The sequence below is a fragment of the Rhinoraja longicauda genome, chromosome 19, assembly GCF_053455715.1.
Source record: "Rhinoraja longicauda isolate Sanriku21f chromosome 19, sRhiLon1.1, whole genome shotgun sequence".
NCBI classification, from domain to species: domain Eukaryota; kingdom Metazoa; phylum Chordata; class Chondrichthyes; order Rajiformes; family Arhynchobatidae; genus Rhinoraja; species Rhinoraja longicauda.
This window is the reverse complement of record NC_135971.1, coordinates 30,998,307-31,008,875: the sequence shown is the minus strand read 5'-3', so window position 1 is coordinate 31,008,875 and position 10,569 is coordinate 30,998,307.

Genomic DNA, 10,569 nt, shown 5'->3' with positions numbered 1-10,569 from the left:
CTGCTGAACCTGCATGCCTACTTTCAATGACTGGTGCTCCACGACACCCAGGTCTCGCTGCATCTCCCATTCTCCTAATCGGCCACCATTCAGCTTTCTGCTTTCCTGTTCTTACCACCAAAGTGGATAACCTCACATTTATCCACATTATACTGCATCTGCCATGCATTTGCCCACTCACCTAACCTATCCAAGTCGTGTTGCAGCCTCCTAGCATCCTCCTCGCCGCTAACACTGCCCCCCAGCTTCGTGTCATCCGCAAACTTGGAGATGTTGCATTCAATTCCCTCGTCCAAATCATTAATATATATTGTAAATAGCTGGGGTCATCATATCATCATATCATATCATATATATACAGCCGGAAACAGGCCTTTTCGGCCCTCCAAGTCCGTGCCGCCCAGTGATCCCCGCACATTAACACTATCCTACACCCACTAGGGACAATTTTTTTAAACATTTTACCCAGCCAATTAACCTACATACCTGTACGCCTTTGGAGTGTGGGAGGTCCCAGCACTGAGCCTTGCGGTACCCCACTAGTCACTGCCTGCCATTCTGAAAAGGACCAGTTTATTCCTACTCTTTGCTTCCTGTCTGCCAGCCAGTTCTCTATCCACATCAATACTGAACCCACAATACCGTGTGCTTTAAGTTTCCATACTAATCTCTTATGTGGGACCTTGTCGGAAGCCTTCTGGAAGTTCAGATATAACACATCCATTGGTTCCCCCTTATCCAATCTACTAGTTACATCCTCAAAAAATTCTATAAGATTCGTCAGACATGATTTACCTTTCATAAATCCATGCTGACTTTGTCCAATGATTTCACCACTTTCCAAATGTGCTGCTATCCCATCTTTAATAACTGACTCTAGCATTTCCCCACTACCGATGTTAGACTAACTGGTGTGTAATTCCCCGTTTTCTCTCTCCCTCCCTTTTTGAAAAGTGGGGTTACATTAGCTACCCTCCAATCCTCAGGAACTACTCCAGAACCTAGAGTTTTGAAAAATTATCACTAATGCATTCACTATTTCGGGGGCTACCTCCTTAAGCACTCTGGGATGCAGCCTATCTGGCCCTGGGGATTTATCTGCCTTTAATCCATTCAATTTACCTAACACCACTTCCCGACTAACCTGGATTTCACTCAGTTCCTCCCTCTCATTAGACCCCCGGTCCCCTGATATTTCCGGAAGATTATGTATGTCTTCCTTAGTGAATACATAACCAAAGTAGTTATTTAATTGGTCTGCCATGCCCTTGTTCCCCATGATCAATTCACCTGTTTCTGACTGCAAGGGGCCTACATTTGTTTTAACTAATCTTTTTCTCTTCAGAGGCCCAGGAACGGTTGGAGCGGTTGGTGCAGCGTCCGGGCGGTAGGTTTAAAAACCGAGCGCGGGGCTTTGTTCACACAGAGGCCCAGGAGCGGTTGGTGCATCGTGTGGGCGGGGCCCAGGAGCGGTTGGTGCATCGTGTGGCCGGGGCCCAGGAGCGGTTGGTGCATCGTGTGGGCGGGGCCGAGGAGCGGTTGGTGCAGCGTGTGGGCGGGGCCCAGGAGCGGTTGGTGCAGCGTGTGGGCGGGGCCCAGGGGCGGTTGGCGCGGCGTGTAGGCGGGGCCCAGGAGCCGTTGGAGCGGTTGGTGCAGCGTGTGGGCGGGGCCCAGGAGCGGTTGGAGCAGCGTGTGTGCGGGGCCCAGGAACGGTTGGTGCAGCGTGTGGGCGGGGCCAAGGAGCGGTTGGAGCAGCATGTGGGCGGGGCCCAGGAGCGGTTGGAGCGGTTGGTGCAGCGTGTGGGCGGGGCCCAGGGCCGGTTGGAGCGGTTGGTGCAGCGTGTGGGCGGGACCCAGGAGCGGGTGGAGCGGTTGGTGCAGCGTGTGGGCGGGGCCCAGGAGCGTTTGGTGCAGCATGTGGGCGGGGCCCAGGGGCGGTTGGAGCGGTTGGTGTAGCGTGTGGGCGGGGCCCAGGAGCGGTTGGAGCGGTTGGTGCAGCGTGTGGGCGGGGCCCAGGAGCGGTTGGAGCAGCGTGTGTGCGGGGCCCAGGAGCGGTTGGTGCAGCGTGTGGGCGGGGCCAAGGAGCGGTTGGAGCAGCGTGTGGGCGGGGCCCAGGAGCGGTTGGAGCGGTTGGTGCAGCGTGTGGGCGGGGCCCAGGGGCGGTTGGAGCGGTTGGTGCAGCGTGTGGGCGGGGCCCAGGAGCGGTTGGTGCAGCATGTGGGCGGGGCCCAGGGGCGGTTGGAGCGGTTGGTGCAGCGTGTGGGCGGGGCCCAGGAGCGGTTGGAGCGGTTGGTGCAGCGTGTGGGCGGGGCCCAGGAGCGGTTGGTGCAGCGTGTGAGCGCGGCCCAGGAGCGGTTGGTGCAGCGTGTGGGCGGGGCCCATGAGCGGTTGGAGCGGTTGGTGCAGCGTGTGGGCGGGGACCAGGAGCGGTTGGAGCGGTTGGTGCAGCGTGTGGGCGGGGCCCAGGAGCGGTTGGAGCGGTTGGTGCAGCGTGTGGGCGGGGCCCAGGAGCGGTTGGAGCGGTTGGTGCAGCGTGCGGGCGGGGCCCAGGAGCGGTTGGTGCAGCGTGTGGGCAGGACCCAGGAGCGGTTGGTGCAGCGTGTGGGCGGGGCCAAGGAGCGGTTGGAGCGGTTGGTGCAGCGTGTGGGCGGGGCCCAGGAGCGTTTGGTGCAGCATGTGGGCGGGGCCCAGGGGCGGTTGGAGCGGTTGGTGCAGCGTGTGGGCGGGGCCCAGGAGCGGGTGGAGCGGTTGGTGCAGCGTGTGGGCGGGGCCCAGGAGCGTTTGGTGCAGCATGTGGGCGGGGCCCAGGGGCGGTTGGAGCGGTTGGTGCAGCGTGTGGGCGGGGCCCAGGAGCGGTTGGAGCGGTTGGTGCAGCGTGTGGGCGGGGCCCAGGAGCGGTTGGAGCAGCGTGTGTGCGGGGCCCAGGAGCGGTTGGTGCAGCGTGTGGGCGGGGCCAAGGAGCGGTTGGAGCAGCGTGTGGGCGGGGCCCAGGAGCGGTTGGAGCGGTTGGTGCAGCGTGTGGGCGGGGCCCAGGGGCGGTTGGAGCGGTTGGTGCAGCGTGTGGGCGGGGCCAAGAGCGGTTGGTGCAGCATGTGGGCGGTGCCCAGGGGCGCTTGGAGCGGTTGGTGCAGCGTGTGGGCGGGGCCCAGGAGCGGTTGGAGCGGTTGGTGCAGCGTGTGGGCGGGGCCCAGGAGCGTTTGGTGCAGCGTGTGAGCGCGGCCCAGGAGCGGTTGGTGCAGCGTGTGGGCGGGGCCCATGAGCGGTTGGAGCGGTTGGTGCAGCGTGTGGGCGGGGACCAGGAGCGGTTGGAGCGGTTGGTGCAGCGTGTGGGCGGGGCCCAGGAGCGGTTGGAGCGGTTGGTGCAGCGTGTGGGCGGGGCCCAGGAGCGGTTGGAGCGGTTGGTGCAGCGTGCGGGCGGGGCCCAGGAGCGGTTGGTGCAGCGTGTGGGCGGGACCCAGGAGCGGTTGGTGCAGCGTTTGGGCGGGGCCAAGGAGCGGTTGGAGCAGCATGTGGGCGGGGCCCAGGAGCGGTTGGAGCGGTTGGTGCAGCGTGTGGGCGGGGCCCAGGGGCGGTTGGAGCGGTTGGTGCAGCGTGTGGGCGGGTCCCAGGAGCGGGTGGAGCGGTTGGTGCAGCGTGTGGGCGGGGCCCAGGAGCTTTTGGTGCAGCATGTGGGCGGGGCCCAGGGGCGGTTGGAGCGGTTGGTGGAGCGTGTGGGCGGGGCCCAGGAGCGGTTGGAGCGGTTGGTGCAGCGTGTGGGCGGGGCCCAGGAGCGGTTGGAGCAGCGTGTGTGCGGGGCCCAAGAGCGGTTGGTGCAGCGTGTGGGCGGGGCCAAGGAGCGGTTGGAGCAGCGTGTGGGCGGGGCCCAGGAGCGGTTGGTGCAGCATGTGGGCGGGGCCCAGGGGCGGTTGGAGCGGTTGGTGCAGCGTGTGGGCGGGGCCCAGGAGCGGTTGGAGCGGTTGGTGCAGCGTGTGGGCGGGGCCCAGGAGCGGTTGGTGCAGCGTGTGGGCGCGGCCCACGAGCGGTTGGTGCAGCGTGTGGGCGGGGCCCATGAGCGGTTGGAGCGGTTGGTGCAGCGTGTGGGCGGGGACCAGGAGCGGTTGGAGCGGTTGGTGCAGCGTGTGGGCGGGGCCCAGGAGCGGTTGGAGCGGTTGGTGCAGCGTGTGGGCGGGGCCCAGGGGCGTTTGGAGCGGTTGGTGCAGCGTGTGGGCGGGGCCCAGGAGCGGTTGGAGCGGTTGGTGCAGCGTGTGGGCGGGGCCCAGGAGCGGTTGGAGCGGTTGGTGCAGCGTGTGGGCGGGGCCCAGGAGCGGTTGGAGCGGTTGGTGCAGCGTGTGGGCGGGGCCCAGGGGCGGTTGGAGCGGTTGGTGCAGCGTGTGGGCGGGGCCCAGGAGCGGTTGGAGCGGTTGGTGCAGCGTGTGGGCGGGGCCCAGGAGCGGTTGGTGCAGCGTGTGGGCGGGACCCAGGAGCGGTTGGAGCGCTTGGAGCGGCGTTGGTTTAAAAACGTTCCATCTCACTTCAAAAGAAGTGGTCTGGAGGAAGCCGCTGATTGGTGGAAGCGGACTACAGGAAGCAGCTGATTGGGCAGAGCCCCAGGTTTGTATTTCTGATTTCTGTTCGTACTTTGTAGTTCAGGGTTCAGTGAGTTAAGGGTTCAGTGAGTTAAGGGTTCAGTGAGTTAAGGGTTCAGTGAGTTCAGGGTTCAGTGAGTTCAGGGTTCAGTGAGTTAAGGGTTCGGTGAGTTAAGGGTTCAGTGAGTTCAGGGTTCAGTGAGTTCAGGGTTCAGTGAGTTAAGGGTTCACTGCGTTAAGGGTTCTGTGAGTTAAGGGTTCAGTGAGTTAAGAGTTCAGTGAGTTAAGGGTTCAGTGAGTTAAGGGTTCTGTGAGTTAAGGGTTCAGTGAGTTAAGAGTTCAGTGAGTTAAGGGTTCAGTGAGTTAAGGGTTCGGTGAGTTAAGGTTCGGTGGGTTAAGGGTTCGGTGGGTTAAGGGTTCGGTGGGTTAAGGGTTTGGTGAGTTAAGTGTTCGGTGAGTTATGGTTTCGGTGAGTTAAGGGTTCGGTGGGTTAAGGGTTCGGTGGTTTAAGGTTTCGGTGAGTTAAGGGTTCAGTGAGTTAAGGGTTCGGTGAGTTAAGGGTTCGGTGAGTTAAGGGTTCGGTGAGTTAAGGGTTCGGTGAGTTAAGGGTTCAGTGAGTTTAGGGTTCGTTGAGTTAAGGGTTCAGTGAGTTAAGGGTTCGGTGAGTTAAGGGTACAGTGAGTTAGGGGTTCAGTGAATTAAGGGTTCGGTGAGTTAAGGGTTCGGCGAGTTAAGGGTTCAGTGCTTTTTAGTATAGGTACAGTTTAAAGGATTAAGAGGGAGTTGATTTAATTTGGGGGTAAGACTTGTCAGGTGAGATCGGCCCCGTGGAATGCTCATCCTGCAACATGTGGGAGATCAGGGATATTGTCGGTGTCCCTGATGACTACGTGTGCAGGAAGTGTGTCCAGCTGCAGCTCCTGGCAGACCGCATTGAACGGTTAGAGCTGCGGTTGGATTCATACTGGAGCATCCACGATGCTGAGAAGGTCGTGAATAGCATGTACAGTGAGTTGGCCACACCGCAGGTAAAAGATAAGCGGACAGAAAGGGAACGGGTGGCCACTAGCCAGCGTAGCAGTAGGCAGGTAATGCAGGAGTCCCCTGCGGTCATCTCCCTCCTAAACAGATATGCCATTTTGGATACTGTTGGGGGAGATGGCTCACCAGGGGAAGGCAGCAGCAGCCAAGTTCATGGCACCGTGGGTGGCTCTGCGGCAAAAGAGGGGAGGAAAAAGAGTGGAAGGGCTATAGTAATAGGGGATTCAATTGTAAGGGTAATAGATGGCGTTTCTGCGGCCGGAAACGGGACTCCAGGATGGTATGTTGCCTCCCTGGTGCAAGGGTCAGAGATGTCTCTGAGCGGCTGCAGAAAATTCTGGAGGGGGAGGGTGAACAGCCAGTAGTCGTGGTGCACATTGGCACCAACGATTTAGGTTAAAAAAACAGGATGTCCTACAAGGTGAATTTAGGGAGCTAGGAGATAAACTTAAAAGTTGGACCTCAAAGGTAATAATCTCTGGATTACTACCAATGCCATGTGCTAGTCAGAGTAGAAATAGGAGGATATTTCAGATGAATACGTGGCTTGAAAAATGGTGCAAGGGGGGAGGGATTCAAATTTCTAGGACATTGGAACCAGTTCTGGGAGAGGTGGGACCAGTACAAACAGGACGGTCTGCACCTGAGCGGGAATGGAACCAATGTCCTTGGGGGAGTGTTTGCTAGTGCTGTCGGGGAGGATTTAAACTAATGTGGCAGGGGGATGGGAGCATAAGCAGAGAGACAGAGGGGTGTAAAATGAGGGTAGAAGCAATAGTAAAAGTGGCAGGCAGACAAATCCAGGGCAAAAATCAAAGAGGGCCACTTTTCAACATAATTGTGTAAGGGGTAAGAGTGTTGTAAAAACAAGCCTGAAGGCTTTGTGTCTCAATGCAAGGAGCATTCGGAATAAGGTGGATGAGTTGAATGTGCAGATAGTTACTAATGAATATGATATTGTAGGGATTACGGAGACATGGCTCCAGGGTGACCAAGGCTGGGAGCTGAACATCCAGGGATATTCAATATTCAGGAGGGATAGAAAGAAAGGAAAAGGAGGTGGGGTAACGTTACTGGTTAGAGAGGAGATTAACGCAATAGAATGGAAGGACATTAGGATGTGGAATCGATATGGGCAGAGCTGCGAAACACTAAGGGGCAGAAAACGCTAGTGGGAGTTGTGTACAGGCCACCTAACAGTAGTAGTAGAGTTGGGGATGGCATCAAACAGGGAATTAGAAATGCGTGCAACAAAGGTAAAACAGTTATAATGGGTGACTTCAATCTACATATAGATTGGGTGAATCAAATTGGCAGAGGTGCTGAGGAAGAGGATTTCTTGGAATGTATACGGGATAGTTTTCTAAGCCAACATGTAGAGGAACCAACGAGAGAGCAGGCTATTATAGACTGGGTATTGAGTAATGAGGAAGGATTAGTTAGCAGTCTTGATGTGCGTGGCCCCTTGGGCAAGGGTGAACATAATATGGTTGAGTTCTTCATTAGGATGGAGAGTGACTTAGTTAATTCAGAAACAACGGTTCTGAATTTAAGGAAAGGTAACTTTGAGGGCATGAGACGTGAATTGGCCAAAATAGACTGGCAATTGATTCTTAAAGGGTTGACGGTGGATATGCAATGGAAGGCATTTAAAGTCCGCATGGATGAACTACAACAATTGTTCATCACAGTTTGGCAAAAGAATAAATCAGGGAAGGTAGTGCATCCATGGCTAACAAGAGAGATTAGGGATAGTATCAAAACAAAAGATGAAGCGTACAAATTAGCAAAAAAAAGCAGCCTACCAGAGGACTGGGAGAAATTCAGAGTCCAGCAGAGGAGGACAAAGGGCTTAATTAGGAAAGGGAAAATAGATTATGAAAGAAAACTGGCAGGGAACATAAAAACTGACTGCAAAAGCTTTTATAGATATGTGAAGAGAAAAGATTAGTTAAAACAAATGTGGGTCCCTTGCAGTCAGAAACAGGTGAATTGATCATGGGGAACAAGGACATGGCACACCAATTGAATAACTACTTTGGTTCTGTCTTCACCAAGGAAGACATAAAGAATCTGCTGGAAATAGCAGGGGACCAGGGGTCAAATGAGATGGAGGAACTGATCAATTAAGTAAATTGAATGGATTATAGGCCGATAAATCCCCAGGGCCAGATAGGTTGCATCCCAGAGTGCTTAAGGAGGTAGCCCCAGAAATAGTGGATGCATTAGTGGATGAAGGGCCTCGGCTATGAGGAGAGACTGAGCAGACTGGGATTGTTTTCCCTGGAGCAGAGAAGACTGAGAGGGGACATGATCGAGGTGTACAAGATCATGAGGGGCATAGATAAGGTAGATGGCGGGGAACTTCTTCCACTGGTGGAAGGTTCAACAACGAGGGGACATAGATACAGGGTAAGGGGAGGGAGGTTTCGGGGGGATGTGAGAAAGAAATTTTTCACCCTGATGGTGGTTGGAGTCTGGAACTCAGTGCCTGGGGTGGTGGTGGAGGCGGGAACACTCACAACGTTTAAGGCATTTGGATGGGCACTTGAAATGCTACAACATTCAGGGCTACGGTCCAAATGCGGGAAAATGGGATTAAAATTAGACTGTGTTTGGTAACGGGCGGCACAGACACGATGGGCCGAAGGGCCTCTTTCTGTGCTGTAGGACTCTATGACTCTATGTCTCTATTAGTGATAATTTTTCAAAACTCTTTGGATTCTGGAGTAGTTCCTGAGGATTGGAGGGTAGCTAATGTAACCCCACTTTTCAAAAAGGGAGGGAGAGGGAAAACGGGGAATTACACACCAGTTAGTCTAACATCGGTAGTGGGGAAAATGCTAGAGTCAGTTATTAAAGATGGGATAGCAGCAGATTTGGAAAGTGGTGAAATCATTGGACAAAGTCAGCATGGATTTATGAAAGGTAAATCATGTCTGACGATTCTTATAGAATTTTTCGAGGATGTAACTAATAGAGTGGATAAGGGAGAACCAGTGGATGTGTTATATCTGGACTTCCAGAAGTCTTTCGACAAGGTCCCACATAAGAGATTAGTATGCAAACTTAAAGCACACGGTATTGTGGGTTCAGTATTGATGTGGATAGAGAACTGGCGGGCAGACAGGAAGCAAAGAGTAGGAATAAACGGGTCCTGTTCAGAATGGCAGGCAGTGACTAGTGGGGTACCGCAAGGCTCAGTGCTGGGACCCCAGCTATTTACAATATATATTCATGATTTGGACGAGGGAATTGAATGCAACATCTCCAAGTTTGCGGATGACACGAAGCTGGGGGGCAGTGTTAGCTGTGAGGAGGATGCTAGGAGGCTGCAACGTGACTTGGATAGGTTAGGTGAGTGGGCAAAGGCATGGCAGATGCAGTATAATGTGCATAAATGTGAGGTTATCCACTGGCAAGAACAGGAAAGCAGACTATTATCTGAATGGTAGCCGATTAGGAGAAGGGGAGATGCAACGAGACCTGGGTGTCGTGGTGCACCTGTCATTGAAAGTAGGCATGCAGGTGCAGCAGGCAATGATGAAAGCGAATGGTATGTTGGCATTCATAGCGAGGGGATTTGAGTATAGCAGCAGGGAGGTTCTGCTGCAGTTGTACAGGGCATTGGTGAGACCACACCTGGAGTATTGCGTACAGTTTTGGTCTCCTAATCTGAGGAAAGACATTCTTGCCATAGAGGGAGTACAGACAAGGTTCACCAGATTGATTCCTGGAATGGCAGGACTTTCATATGAAGATAGACTCGGCTTGTACTCGTTGGAATTTAGAAGATTGAGGGGGGTCTTATAGAAACGTACAAAATTCTTAAGGGGTTGGACAGGCTAGATGCAGGAAGATTGTTCCCGATGTTTGGGAAGTCCAGAACAAGGGGTCACAGTTTAAGGATAAGGGGGAACTCTTTTAGGACCGAGATGAGAAAGTTTTTTTTCACACAGAGAGTGGTGAATCTGTGGAATTCTCTGCCACAGAAGGTAGTTGAGGCCAGTTCATTAGCTACATTTAAGAGGGAGTTAGATGTGACCCTTGTGGCTAAAGGGATCTGGGGGTATGGAGAGAAGGCAGGTACGGGATACTGAGTTGGATGATCAGCCATGATCATATTGAATGGCGGTGCAGGCCCGAAGGGCCGAATGGCCTACTCCTGTACCTATTTTCTATGTTTTCTATGTTTCTATGTAATCGATCGCCAATTCACATCAGTTGTGTGCTGCAGTACTTCCGCATCCGCCCTTCAACCCTGACTCGAACATGATGGCAACATAAACCAATCTCATGTCGATGAACATGATCCATACTTCTCCATTCCTCACATATCCATGTGGTTTTCCAAAAGCACCTTCAATGCCACGTTGCCATCTGTCTCCACCATCACCTCTGGTACCCACTACCCTCAGGTATGTATATATTGTTTAGAAAACTATTTAGAAAACTATGTTCAGGTATATGTGAAAAGGATCGGTACTGGCGACCTTATGGCTTTTACGCTTTCCATATGAGGATAGAGGGATGTGATCAGTAATTGTACAGGTTTGTACAAAAATGATGGTATGGTTTACAGTGAGGAATATAATAATTAGTTTCAGGATGATATTGACTATTTGGTAAAATGGCAGAAGAATGGTAGGTAGTAGACAATTGTGAGGTGGTGCACTTTGGAAGGACTAAAAAGCATAGGGCGCTCCAAATTTGCATCTGTCCGTATAGTTGTGGTAGGTACAGATTTGCCAGAATTCTGCCCGGATTGGAGGTTATGAGCGACAGGAGGTTTGAAGGAATTGTCTCTTTAAACTGTAACCCAAACCTCACTTTCACCTGCGACCCACTTGCGCTCTTCATGACAGCGCAGAATGGCAGACAGCACAAATTCGTCTCAACGAGCAGTGTTGAGTTTATCAAAGAAGTCTGAAGAAGGGTCTAGACCCGAAACGTCACCCATTCC